Source organism: Cololabis saira, chromosome 18 (assembly GCF_033807715.1).
Source record: "Cololabis saira isolate AMF1-May2022 chromosome 18, fColSai1.1, whole genome shotgun sequence".
Classification (NCBI taxonomy): domain Eukaryota; kingdom Metazoa; phylum Chordata; class Actinopteri; order Beloniformes; family Belonidae; genus Cololabis; species Cololabis saira.
The window spans coordinates 38,997,764-39,010,078 of NC_084604.1; positions in this window are offsets into that span (position 1 = coordinate 38,997,764).

Consider the following 12,315-nt stretch of genomic DNA (forward strand, 5'->3'; position numbering starts at 1 on the left):
TATTACAGTTCAACAGAAAGGGGGGAGCGGCCCAAAGTTTATTGCTGGGGGCCTCTCTTATCTGGTGCCTGGTACTTTCAGTGAGAAGTCAGAAAAATGCACCTTAGTTACTTTTAGAATGTTTTCAAATACTATTAAAATCAAATATGAAGTATGAAAATGCAAATATTTGGGAATTCCTGTACGAAGAACCCTGTGTAATTAAGCCAGAAGTATTTATATTGTATTTTCCTGCCTATTTCAGTGACTTAACACTATAAGAACACAAATCAGAATGTTAGATTCTTGTTGGGATGGAATAATAGTAATTAAACACTTTTTAGTGTCAGTGACGGAGTCACAGAAACATTTAGTTAATCAGCACATGCAGTTTACATATTCAACTTGGTTTTTAATTATTTTTATTCAACAACAGTATAACAAATGATCACGATAAACTTCTCTAAAATCCAATGTCGGGTTTTGGACGTTTAGTGAGCCTAAATAATCCAGCAATCTAATCTTGTATGTTTTGTTAACATGAAGACAATTCGAAATGCCCACGGAATATAGATGCATCCAGGAGAGAGACGGACAATTCAAAGAGGCAGCTAAAGGAAGCACATCTCTGCAGAGTTGGCTGCGAAACCAACAAGCAACAGGTGAGGCAGAGACTTTGCAGGATTATAAAAATGACACAGTCACAACTGATTAATCATCCTCATATTTTAGCCTAATCTTCTCTTAATTTCATTACATCTAAGGTGAGGAGCAGCCACAAACCTTCATACATGAGGAAAATGTCAATCGGGAAGAGGCATTTAGTGCAGGTAAGAATAATGATGATGATCTCTGATATGTGATTAATACAGGATTAAAAACCAGCAAGCTATATCATGCTGTATACATATACAAGATGCAATACAATAATAATTAAAGCTGCAAGCAGCGATGAACGGGCCCTTGCACCCTTGTGCACGTTCAGGCTGCAGTGGAAGCTTGTATGACTTGCATGTAGATTCTTCAAGCCTGGACGTTTAGTGGATGAAACCACCCACGACTCTCTATATCAAACCATTCAAAAGTTATGGCAGAAAGTAGGAACTATCAGATATCGACCAACCAGATGAATGGGCGGGGCTAATTTTCAGCAATTATGTTCAAGGACTCAAAACCGAGTCCGATGACACCACCCAGGAGTTTTTGGCATAAAATTTCGCCAAAATTACAAGATTAATTTAAAATGGCCGACTTCCTGTTGGGTTTCGTCCATGGCGCCAAGAGACTTTTCTTTAAGTTGCGACATGATACAGGTGAGTACCAATTTTGGTGCATGTACATCAAACCCTATTGTGGGGCTTGAGGCACAAAGGATTCTAGGGGGCGCTGTTGAGCCATTTTGCCATGCCCATTAAGGCAAACCATTAAATATCACATTTTTCGCCAGGCCTGGCTTGCGTGCAAAATTTGGTGACTTTTGGGGCACGTTTAGGGGGAAAAAAAGGCCTTCCTCTCTTCATAAGGAAAATAAAGAATGAAGAATAAAGAAAGAATTAAAAATTCCTACAGATACAATAGGGCCTTTGCACTGTAGGTGCTCGGGCTCTAATTGAAGCTGCAAGCAGCGATGAACGGGCCCTCGCACCCTTGTGCACGTTCAGGCTGCAGTGGAAGCTTGTATGACTTCATGTAGATTCTTCAGGCCTGGACATTTAGCGGATGACACCACCCACGACTCTCTATATCAAACCATTCAAAAGTTATGGCAGAAAATCAGAACTATCACATATCGACCAATCAGAAGAAGGGGCTTATTTGCACCAAAGAAGGTCAAGTACTCAATACCGAGTCCGATGACACCACCCACATGTCTTTATCACAACACGTTCAAAAGTTATGGCAGAGAAAGGTTTTCTAGGGGGCGCTGTTGAGCTGTTAGGCCACGCTCATTAATGCAAACCATGAAATATCAAATTTATCACCAGGCCTGGCTTGGTGCAAAATTTGGTGACTTTTGGGGAATAATCAAATATGGACTAATCAGATGAAGGGGGGGCGCGCTTCTTGGCGTCTATCGTCGCCACGGTAACGCTTTTGAAAGAGAAAATTAAGGCATGACGTTGCAGGATGGAGACGCACATTTTGATGTATAACACACCTGGGTGCACATTACGGTTCAGGCCGTATTAACTGCCGAAGGAATGGCATAAATTGATAAAGTTTCGGCCATGGTGCCAGGAGACTTTTCTTTAAGTTGCTACATGATACAGGTGTGTAGCGATTTTCGTGCATGTACGTCAAACCGTATTGTGGGGCTTGAGGCACAAAGTTTTCTAGGGGGCGCTGTTGAGCCATTTTGCCACGTCCATTTAGGCAAATTATTAAATATCAAATTTTTCGCCAGGCCTGGCTTGACAAGAAAGAAAGAAAGAAAGAAAGAAAGAAAGAAAGAAAGAAAGAAAGAAAGAAAGAAAGAAAGAAAGAAAGAAAGAAAGAAAGAAAGAAAGAAAGAAAGAAAGAAAGAAAGAAAGAAAGAAAGAAAGAAAGAAAGAAAGAAAGAAAGAAAGAAAGAAAGAAGGAAAGAAAGAAAGAAATTCCTACAGATACAATAGGGCCATCGCATTGTAAGTGCTCGGGCCCTAATAATTAAAGCTGCAAGCAGCGTTGATCGGGCATTCGCACTCATGGCCACCGCAGACAGTGTACAGTGTGTGTGTTTAATAACGCGACTCCACCCATCCAGTCTGAACAAGAAGAAAAAAACAAGAAAATGGCTGCAAATGAAATAACAAGGCTCTCAAAGTGTTATGCATTGAGCCTGAGATGTATGTACAGTATAAAGGCCCACAGCCCACGCGGCCCCCGGTAACCTATGAACAAACAAATTTGTTTATTGTAAGTTCAGTCCTTTTAGACAGACTAATTTTAATCGTAGCACAACTAAAATCACTAAAGAAAATGTGGGCGTGGGTTTAAGGTTTTACCAGACTCTTACAGGGCAGGTGACTGAGGCTATTCATAGCTACCTAACAAACCTGGTCCTCAGGTTTGCTGTCCTGCATATTTTGGATGTCTCCTGCTTCAACACACCCTGATAGAAATGACGTGTGTGTCACGTTCAGAAGAGTTTAGTGTGTAGCTAGAGAGGAAAGTGCACACAGCACGGTCTTACAATGTTTAATCGTCACAAAAATTATCACAAAAAACAAAAACTTGAAGCACACCAACCACTCGTAAATAAAAAACAAAAACAAAATCCAGAGGGCGGTGGCAGAAGGCAGGCTGGCCACAGGAACGAGGAAATAACTAAGGAGCTCAGGCATGAGGAAAACCACACAACAGGAGGAACTATCAACTATCCGGCAGAGTATTGGAGGTTGAACCGGTCTTTATGGGGAGCTTGATAAGGACAGATGATGAAGCCCGGGAGGGAAATAGTCCGGCCACGCCTCCTGCCACAACCTGCAAAACCAACAACAATCAACAATCAACAATTCCACTTTTGATCTCTAATCAGAGATCACCCAGTGTATCTTCTTTCTTCTTTCTTCTTTCTTCAGGGTCAGAGGTAGACTACTCTGATCACCCGGTGGACCCTCCCAGGGGATTATTCTGCCCCTTTCTTGAGGGCTCAGGTCTTATGACTGCTGCTGCGCCAAATCCAGCCGGATCTGGGGTTCTGATCTTCGTGGGGGTCCGGTGTTGCCCACTGTGACCAGTGACATCATGTGTCACCTTTCCTGTGGAGTCTGATGACGTGGGAGGTCCGTTCTGGGTCCTGTCCACCTCGGCTCCGACCTGTTTGGAGTAAGCAGATACCAAACTTTGCAGATCGGAGAAGTAAGCTTTCTGACCAAATTGGTATTCGTCAGTCTCCCTCAAGTAGGGCGCATTCTGCGGCCCGAGAAAAAGTCGTCCAGTCTGTAGTTCGTACGGGTCAGTCCGTGGCCCGCGTTCACCCATGTCATTTTGCCAATTTACTATTCATATTCGCATATCCCATCCAGCGTTTCCCAAACGCCTTCATGATCTCACCTACTACACAATACTCAACTCAAGATGATTCAATACATTATCTTATGATTTTATACAGATAGGTGTGGAGCAATAATTGTTTCTTACGGAAATTACTGATTTCTTTCCCTTTGGGTACTCTATGTACAACCACTTAAACAATCCAGACCTGTAAATTACTCTGTTAAATCCTTTATGCGGTCAGGGGGTACTTAGGATTGTCCACACGATTAACATTTCCTTTGTGGAAAAGTGACATTTCTAGGTAACAAAAAGTAAAAATCATCAGCTCACATGAAACTACGGCATATTTGCCCCAAAATACTGGTCGATGATCAAATTAATTATTACAATAAATGAAAAACATATTCCTTTTTGTTAAGCTCCTCCGTAGTTCACTGTTGAATGTTACATAAAGACCTATCTTCGTACAGAATAAAGTTGAAAATGATCTGCCCCAGGGGCTAAACACTGACATGTTTTCTGGGAATGTCCAGTGAAACAACCTTTCTTGTATCACATAACAACATCCATGAAATTCAAAATCTCCTTAACAATGAGCTCTCGAAGGTGGATATATATATTAAGAGAGATATATACTCTCTTAATATTAAGAAAACAAATTATATATCATTCAGTTTCAATAAAGAACGAATGAATATGGAAAATATGGCCTTTCAGATCAAAATAAATGATAAAGAAAGTAAACTCTACAAAATTCCTTGGGGTCCTCATTGATGACTGTCTAAACTCTAATCGTCATATAGATCACTTTTGCAAAACTAAATATCTAAATATCTAAAAATCTAAACATGTCGGTGCTTTTCAAAGCGAGACACCTGCTTCCACGCTCTGCTCTTCTTATTCTTTATAAACCTTTGTTTGGACAACATCTACATTCATGTACTATTATTTACTGTAATACTTATCCCAGCTATCTAAAAAATTTGACCTTTTACAAAAAAAACAAGAAAAATTACTCGTGCCATCTCCTGGACTGAATTTAATTCACCTAATCGCCATCTGTTTGCCCACTCTGGTATTCTTTACCTTAAAGACTATAACTCCTCCCATAATGCTTGTACAATATATCAGGTGGTCTCATGTTTAACTTTACTCATTCCAATCTCCATTTCCCATCTCAAGGCCACTATTATTGCCAATACTTCTATTCCAAAACTTTTATATTTCTTATTAAGAGCTGTCATTACAATGTCTACCTCAGTACTGCCGCACATTTCACTTTTTTTAATCGTATATATTTTAATACGTGCCACACTTTTATCTACCGTACATTTGTTATTTACTTTTCAATCTGGGTGGTAAGCGAAAAAACCGGAGTCAAATTCCTTGTTAGCCAATGTTTAAACTTGGCTAATAAATCTGATTCTGATTCTAATTCTGATTGGATGCCTTCAATCCTTCTAGCTTCTACTGTTTCCCATGTTTCGTCTTCCTTGTTTACTATCGCATATGCTAATTGTTAACCTTTGTTCCAGTGTTTAAAACAGTATCCGTCTACAAACAAATGAATCGCTTCGTCCAATGGTGTTTCCGCTAAGTTTTCCCTGACTTTGTCATCTCGAACGATTCTTTGCATGCACTTGTGTGGTTTTCCCCTTGTGATATCCTTCGTGTGTGTACGAAATATTTGGTGCTTCATTTTCTTTTCTTTTTTTTTTAATTTCTTTTTGATTACTTTCGCCGTAGCTGCTACATGCTGTGTACATGTAGGGTCGTGTTTCCATGTCATACATGATTACCAACCTTATTCCCCCTTTTTCTGAAACAGGATCACTTGTTGATGATCCTGTTACAGAAAGATCTAAATAAAATGGAGACGAGTAATCTGGGGCGGAGAGGACTGCTGACGATAGCAATTGTGTCAGCAGAATAAATGCCTGTTCTGCGGCCTCTGCCCAATCTAATTGTGCCGTTCGGTTCCTAACGCCTAGTTGTTTTACCATGTCGTGCAACTATTGGGTGGTGAAGGTGTAGTCAAGTACAGTATTACGTCCTCAGTCTTAAAAAGGACAACATGTCCCCCACAATCAAAGGTGTGGCGTGGTGAAAGATGGAGGAACAGCATTCTGAAGAGACGTACACCCCCTTTTGAGACACTAATCTCCCAGGAATTAAATCTGTCTTCTAACGTATTATAATTTTGCTTTGGAGGCGTTAAATCCTTAGCCTGATGGCCTGGGTGCAAAGCCAATGACACATGAGGGTAGACCTCATCCATCATTTCATACCACCTTAGTCGTGCAGTCGTGAGTGCAGCGGAAGCGGCTACGCCTACCGCCGAAACATACATGTATGTGCACGCAATACTCTAATGGCCCCCTTTTGTCTTAGAAGGCCTCATGGTAGCATTGGGTGTTGTGTCATAAAATAATGTGAGATGTAAGGGATTGGGGAACGAGCGTAAGGACCCAAAGTGTCGACTCAGGGACGCCACTGTTGATAAACCGTATATCGGGTCAGGAGTAGCAGGTGTTTCTGGTTCAAACAAAGTCCAACATACTGTATTTCTGCAGCCAGACCTGGCTGAGGAGATAACATGTATTGTCCACTTGGATGGTTGATCCACTCTGTGTCCCCCGTCCAGAAAGGTATGTCAAACAATTGGATCCACAGTGAATCGTCATCCTCACCCTGATTAGTATCTCTCTTCCCATCAGGTCACAGGGAGCCTGGGGTGATACGAGAAAAAAATGTCTCAGGGTTTGCCGTCCCACCCTCATCCTGAGGGGGCATGTGAATGGTAAAGTCTGTTTTTTTCTCCAAAGCAGCCATTCCCCTTGGTGTCTCTTTGTGGGACGTGTCACTCCTGGGCCTCTATGGCAGCCCCCTCGTCCACCCCCGGGCCTTCACCCTCGTCCACCCATCGCTCTATGGTATGTGGGGGTTGGGGACTCAAGGTGGTCAATGCAATTCGTGTGTGTTTAATACCTGATTTTACTACCAGTGCCTTTTGGCCAGACCTCAGCCAATTGACCCTGCGCCTGGCACTCTGAAATTTCCTCCTTTTTTTTTTTTTTTTTTTTTTTTTTTGGTTTCTGTTTCACCTGACATGTTTACGACATGGTTTAGTGGAGAAAGGGAGTAATTTTGCTTTTTACAACTGGTCCGTCAGTACCCTTACATTCTTTCGTTATCTTTTTCGACCCCCTCCCTGTTATCCTGAATCCAGCTTCACTCCTTTAATTCACTAATAAACTTGTATTTACTCCTTGGTTCACTAATAGAGGAATTAAAAAGAAAACAATCTTTATCAGAACATGAAGCAAACTATTATAAAGAAGCCATAATATTTTTTTTCTCTCAGCAACAGATACACAGAAAGTGATAAACCCTGTTCAAAAATGTAAAAGTAATTATCCACTGACTGTCTTAATATTGATAACTGTAAAAAAAAGTCCTAAATAACATTGTAAAACCTCTAATCCATCTCTGTAATTTATCATTACAATCTGGTCCTTTTCCTAAATAAAATGTAAATTGCAAAAGCAATTCCACTTCACAAATATGAGAATAAACACAATTAAAGCTGCAAGCAACGATGAACGGGCCCTCGCACTCACGGCCACCGCCCCCCATAAGCATATCAGAAATGACACCACCCACGACTTCCTATGTCAAACCATTCAAAAGTTATAGCAGAAAATCGGGACAACCAATCAGAATAAGGGGCGGGGCTAATTCAGGCCAATGAAGGTCAAGGGCTCCATAAAGAATCTGATGACACCACCCACGACTCTCTATGTCAAACCATTCAAAAGTTATAGCAGAAAATCGGGACAACCAATCAGAATAAGGGGCGGGGCTAATTAAGGCCAACGAAGCTTAAGGACTCATTACAGAGTCCCATGACACCACCCACGACTTCCTATGTCAAACCATTCAAAAGTTATAGCAGAAAAAAGGGACAACCAATCAGAAGAAGGGGCGGGGCTAATTCAGGCCAATGAAGCTCAAGGACTCAATACCGAGTCTCATGACACCACTCACGACGCTTTATGTCAAACCATTCAAAAGTTATGGCAGAGAAAAGTATTCTAGGGGGCGCTGTTGAGCCGTTAGGCCACGCCCATTCATGCAAACCATGAAATATCAAATTTATCGCCAGGCCTGGCTTGCATGCAAAATTTGGTGACTTTTGGAGAACCGCGTAGTCGCAGGATGGAGACGCACATTTTGAGGTATAACACACATGGGTGCACGTTACGGTTCGGGCCGTATTAATTGCCGAAGGAATGGCATAAATTGCGCCAAAATTACACAATTAATTCAAAATGGCTGACTTCCTGTTCGGTTTCGGTCATGGCGCCAAGAGACTTTTCTTTAAGTTGCAACATGATACAGGTGTGTACCGATTTTCGTGCATGTACGTCAAACCGTATTGTGGGGCTTGAGGCACAAAGTTTTCCGGGGGGCGGTGTTGAGCCGTTAGGCCACGCCCATTAATGCAAACCATGAAATATCAAATTTATCGCCAGGCCTGCCTTGCATGCAAAATTTGGTGACTTTTGGGGAGCTATCAAATATGGACCAATCAGATGAAGGGGGGCGCGCTTTTTGGCATCTAGCGTCGCCACGGTAACACTTTTGAAAGAGAAAAGTAATGCACGTAGTCGCATGATAGAGACGCACATTTTGATGTATAACACACCTGGGTGCACGTTACGGTTCGGGTCGTATTAATTCTTGAAGGAATGGCTCATATTGCTCCAAAATTATGTGATTAATTCAGAATGTTCAAAATGGCCGACTTCCTGTTCGGTTTCGGCCATGGCGCCAGGAGACTTTTCTTTAAGTTGCGACATGATACAGGTGTGTACCGATTTTCGTTCATGTACGTCAAACCGTATTATGGGGCTTGAGGCGCAAAGTTTTTTCTGTCTGAACCAACCAGATGAAGGGTGGGCGCGTTTTTTTGTCGCCACGGTAACGCTTTTGAAAGAGAAAAGTAATGCGTGTAGTCGCAGGATGGAGACGCACATTTTGATGTATAACACACTTGTGGGAACGTTACGGTTCGGGCCGTATTAACTGCCGAAGGAATGGCATAAATTGCGCCAAAATGACACGATTAATTCAAAATGGCCGACTTCCTGTTGGGTTTCGGCCATGTCGCCAAGAGACTTTTCTTTAAGTTGTGTACTGATACAGGTGTGTAGCGATTTTCGTGCATGTACGTCTAACCGTATTGTGGGGCTTGAGGCACAAAGTTTTCCGGGGGGCGCTGTTGAGCCATTTTGCCACGCCCATTAATGTAAACCATTAAACATCAAATTTTTTGCCAGGCCTGACTTGCATGCAAAATTTGGTGACTTTTTGGGGACGTTTAGGGGGGCAAAAAGGCCCTCCTTTCGTCAGAAGAAAAAAGAAAAAAAAAAATTCCTACAGATACAATAGGGCCTTCGCACTGAAGGTGCTCGGGCCCTAATAATAAAAAAAATACAAATAATTCCTACAGATACAATAGGGCCTTCGCACTGAAGGTGCTCGGGCCGTAATAAAAAAAATAATACAAAGAATTCCTGCAAATACAATAGGGCCTTCGCACTGCAAGTGCTCGGGCCCTAATAATAATAAAAATTCCTGCAAATACAATAGGGCCTTCGCACTGCAAGTGCTCGGGCCCTAATAATAATAATAAAAATTCCTGCAAATACAATAGGGCCTTCGCACTGAAGGTGCTCGGGCCCTAAAAAAGTTAAACGTCAACCTGTGCACATCTCCCAAAAAGTCCTCTCTTGAAGCTCATGTATGTTTTAACAAATAAAAAAGTCTCCTTTATAGACACAGAATGCATCATTTAAAGAAGCTCATTGTTAATATTATCTTAACAAAAAAATGTCAACAGAGAAGCTGAAGCTCATGTATTTTTAACAGATAAAAAGTATCCTTTATAGACACATAATGCATCATTTAAAGAAGCTCATTGTTCATATTATCTTAACAAAAATGTCAACAGAGAGGCTCATATGAATTTAAACTTTTTACTTCTTAAAATATTATCTCATAGTGTCCAAATATGTTCTAATTTTTTTTTCCTATTCAACCCCTAAATAATATTAATATCTGAATAATCTCTAGCTTTAAAGCATTACTGGTTATCTGTGCTGCCAGACAGCCCCTCCTCTTTCTATTGGAGAAACAGAGAGGAGAAACATCTCTGCATCTCCCATAAAATCTGCTAAAGCTCATGATTCGACTGAAGAACTTTTACAACCATGGCCTCTGAACTTGCAACTTCCACGTATCTCTCTTTTACCTTTTCTGTCTTTATTCAATTTCCCATTTTAAAACAAAGTACGAAGTCAATTAAATCCTACTTCTCTTTCTCTTAAAATGACAGAATATATCTACAAAGTTTGATGAACATAACATACAATACACAAAGGCACACACACACACACACACACACACACACACACTATCTCTCACTCTCTCTCTCCCTGTCTCTCACACACACACACACACACACACACACACATCTACACATACACACGCAGTCTCTGTCTCTCACACACACACACACACACACCAGCACACACAGAAATACAGGCGCCTTACACACATACAATAGAAAGCGCCAGCAGTTACTGCTGAATTTTACATATATTTCACAATCTCACCATCTCTGTTTCTGTTTTTCAGGCTCATGTCAACATAGATCTTACAGTATCTTCACGGCCAAATACCCTCAACATTCAAGTTTCTTGGGCATTTTAAATCTCTAGCTTTAAAGGAGGGGGGGGTCCCAGACCCCCTATTCCCTTTCCTCAAATGCATACCATCAACATTTAAGTTTCTATCGCAGCTCTTAGGCTCAACACAGTCATTTCGGGGTGTGAAATCCTGGGGCCTCAAACCCTTTCTAAACCCACCTTCCATATATTTAAGGCCCGAGCACTTACAGTGCGAAGGCCCTATTGTAGCTGTAGGAATTCTTTCTTTCTTTCTTTCTTTCTTTCTTTCTTTCTTTCTTTCTTTCTTTCTTTCTTTCTTTCTTTCTTTCTTTCTTTCTTTCTTTCTTTCTTTCTTTCTTTCTTTCTTTCTTTCTTTCTTTCTTTCTTTCTTTCTTTCTTTCTTTCTTTTTTATTTTTATTCTTCTGACGAAAGGAGGGACTTTTTGCCCCCCTAAACGTGCCCAAAAGTCACCAAATTTTGCATGCAAGCCAGGCCTGGCGAAAAATGTGATATTTAATGGTTTGCATTAATGGGCGTGGCAAAATGGCTCAACAGCGCCCCCTTGAAAACTTTGTGCCTCTAGCCCCACAATACGGTTTGACGTACATGCACAAAAATCGGTACACACCTGTATCATGTCACAACTTAAAGAAAAGTCTCTTGGCGCCATGGCCGAAACCGAACAGGAAGTCGGCCATTTTGAATTAATCGTGTCATTTTGGCGCAATTTATGCCATTCCTTCGGCAGTTAATACGGCCCGAACCGTAACGTGCACCCAGGTGTGTTATACATCAAAATGTGCGTCTCCATCCTGTGACTATGCGCATTACTTTTCTCTTTCAAAAGCGTTACTGTGGTGACGATAGATGCCAAAAAGCGCGCTCACCCTTCATCTGATTGGTCCATATTTGATAGTTCCTACTTTCTGAAATAACCTTTGAATGGTTTGACATAAAGAGTCGTGGGTGGTGTCATCGGACTCGGTTTTGAGTCATTGAACATAATTGGTGCAAATTAGCCCCACTCCTTCATTTGATTGGTCGATATCTGATAGTTCCTACTTTCTGCCATAACTTTTGAATGGTTTGATATAGAGTCGTGGGTGGTTTCATCCACTAAATGTCCAGGCCTGAAGAATCTACATGCAAGTCATACAAGCTCTGATGTTCTGTGTAATAGTTTTTTGTGTTTATAATCATTTTATTTTATGCTTGAAATAAAGATTTCAATCAATCAATCAATCAATCAATCAATCAATCAATCTTCAGACTAAATGACTAAAACTTCAGACTAAAATACAGAAGACGCCCCATTTTCAGCCTCCCCAGGGGGTTACATGGTATAGAAAAGAAAAAATCAATTAAAAACACCTGGTGTAAAATAAAATACAAAGTACATGTATCCAGATATCCAAACATCTTATAACTAGAAAAGGCGACATCAGGCCAGCTGGCCGTCATACATATCTAGTGATAAAAAGAAAACCAGAAAGAAAACAAAGCCGTCTCTTAGTTTCAGGATGGCTAAATTTTAAAGTTCATACAAGGTTGTATTTTTATAAAAAATTAACACATTTCTGTTAAAAAGACAACAAAGGACAAATCCACCCATAGGTAATCAAC